The following is a 2,443-nucleotide window of genomic DNA, read 5'->3' on the forward strand; positions in this document are numbered from 1 at the left end:
TATGTTGTCAATTCGGCTCAAACAAACTCTTACAAAAATTCAAAAAAAAAAGGGGGGTTCATTTTATATCCCTCCCTACTAGAATGTAAGCTTGTGGAAGGTAGGCACTTCATTTGTTTTAGTCATCCTCTATCCCCAGAACCTAGAATGATTGATAAAGATAGGTGTCAATCAATCTGTATTGACTGATCCAGCTCATGTCTACCAAACTGCTAGATTCCAGGTGCTTTAGTCCATCCTGACTGCTATAACAAAATATGATAAACGAGGCAGCTTATAAGCAACATTTCTCACAGTTCTGGAGGCTGAGAAGTCTTAAGATCAGGGCACTTGCAGATTCAGTGTCTGGTGAGAGCTCCCTTCCTGGTTCATAGACGGTAGTCTTTTTCAGAGTCACTGTGTCGTCACATGGTGGAAGGAGACAGGGAGCTTTCTGGAGCCTCTTTTATAAGGGCACTAATGTGACCTAACCACCTCTCAAAGGCCCTACCTCCTAATACTATCACCTTGGGAATTAGAATTTCAACAAAGGAGATTTGGGGGCACACAAACTTCCAGACCACAGCACCAGCCATGTTTGGCTAGTGGGAATCTCTAGTGGTTGTCCCAGGCCTAGTGGTAGTTTCAGCCTCTTCAATGCAGCATTCAGCTATTTAGTCTGAAATCCTGTCACATTCTAGGGACGTTCCAGGGATCCGGGAACAAATTCCCACTGCTCTAGAGACCCACTGACTTCTTTCTCATCCTTTTAGCCCAGACATCACTTTTTATTCTCAGCGAAATCTTTATTTCCCATGGCAGTACCCAAGGATAGCTTTGAAGAACCCCTCTGCTTGGTTCCTCCTTCTCCATCCTAAATACAAATAATATTATATGATATTATGAATTGACATTTTTAAGAGTGAGAATAAAAGCAAATGTAGAAAATGTTCCTGTTTGTATTGATAATACTCTGCAAATGCAGCTTCAATAAATCCCTAGCCACTTGGTACACCATAACCAGATTGCTAGCCCCAAACTTATTAAATAGAAATTTGGGGGTGGCCACTTCAAGCCAGGAAGGAACCTGTTTTGAAAGCAACTTCTGCTTTCTTCCCTGCTGCAAACATACCCTGAGGCAAGGAAGCAGAGTTGCTCTCAGCTTAAATGGAGGAAGGAAAAGAAGCAAATACAAGAAAACAAACAAAATTTCAATTTTATTTTCTTCCTCACACACATTATTCATTTAATCTTAAAACAACCACATGAAACTGACGGTATTTCCACCTGCCAAAACTGGGCATAGCCTTTACCAGTGATGCTGTGTCTGTGACCACTGCACGTATTTATTCTCAGTTGTATCCTACTCTGTTTTTGCACTCTGGTCTCTGGAAGAATTTAGAAGCTTTTCCTAGGATTTGAGTTGAATGACATTTGAATGAATCCCTCAACTAAATGCTAGTGCTCCGAGATGGAGTTCATACACCAAAATTCTCCTTGTAGATGTTGGAGCAGCTTTTAGTTGTTCTTACAATTTCAATGCTATGGCAGATGCCTCTTAGTTGTGAAGTTTCCTTCATGTTTTCTCTCAGAGCTCATAGATACTTTCATATAAATGGGCCTTCCAATGGCCTGCCTTGATACGCCAAGGTGGGTGTGTCACAGAGGTCTTTCTTGTAACCTTCACTACATTAATTATAATAATTATTATACATGGTAATTAAAGTCAGCCAGTGTTTTTCAAAGTGTGGGACATGTAGACTGGTGGTACATGAGGTAATTTTAGACAGATGGGATATTAAAATACCAGTGAAGCCACTCAGCAAAAAAGCTATTCTTTTTTCAGTACCCTTTAATCTTCCTGATTATATTAAGCAGAAAAATATCAGGTTGAAGCTAATGCGTCCAACCCTTACCAATCTTCCTTTTTTTTAACAAACTGAGAGCCAGCCTTGGGCTCAGATCCTTGATAGGGTATCTAACTAGAATAACACTGTTTTGTTTTCATTACACTTGTTTTTAAGGTCCTTCTTTTATTTATGTCAATTGGAAATGTTTTCTATTTATGAAAGACATAATGTTTCTTTTTAAAATAAACCTATTTTTAAAAATCTAAGTTTTTTAAAAGGTTAATATTTATTCATTGATAATAGCATTTGTTATTAATATTTGTGTTCCCTAGAGCAGGCAAAAATTGTGAGTTTGGGAAACACTAAATTAAGGGATTCATATGGATGGCCACATGATGTTCTGACACTGAATAACACAGGTTGAAGGTCATGTGCATTAGAGGCAAGTTATCATCTCTTTAGCACCATGCTTGTACTAGGGATTTTAGCACCATGCTTGTACTAGGGATTGTTGCCAGTCACTTATGATTCCGTTTGTGGGGACCAGGGAACTTCATGGGAATATCAGCCACAAGCAACTGCTAGAGTTAAGTTCTTGGGATGAAGCCAGATGT

The sequence above is a fragment of the Rhinolophus sinicus genome, linkage group LG02, assembly GCF_036562045.2.
Source record: "Rhinolophus sinicus isolate RSC01 linkage group LG02, ASM3656204v1, whole genome shotgun sequence".
NCBI lineage: Eukaryota > Metazoa > Chordata > Mammalia > Chiroptera > Rhinolophidae > Rhinolophus > Rhinolophus sinicus.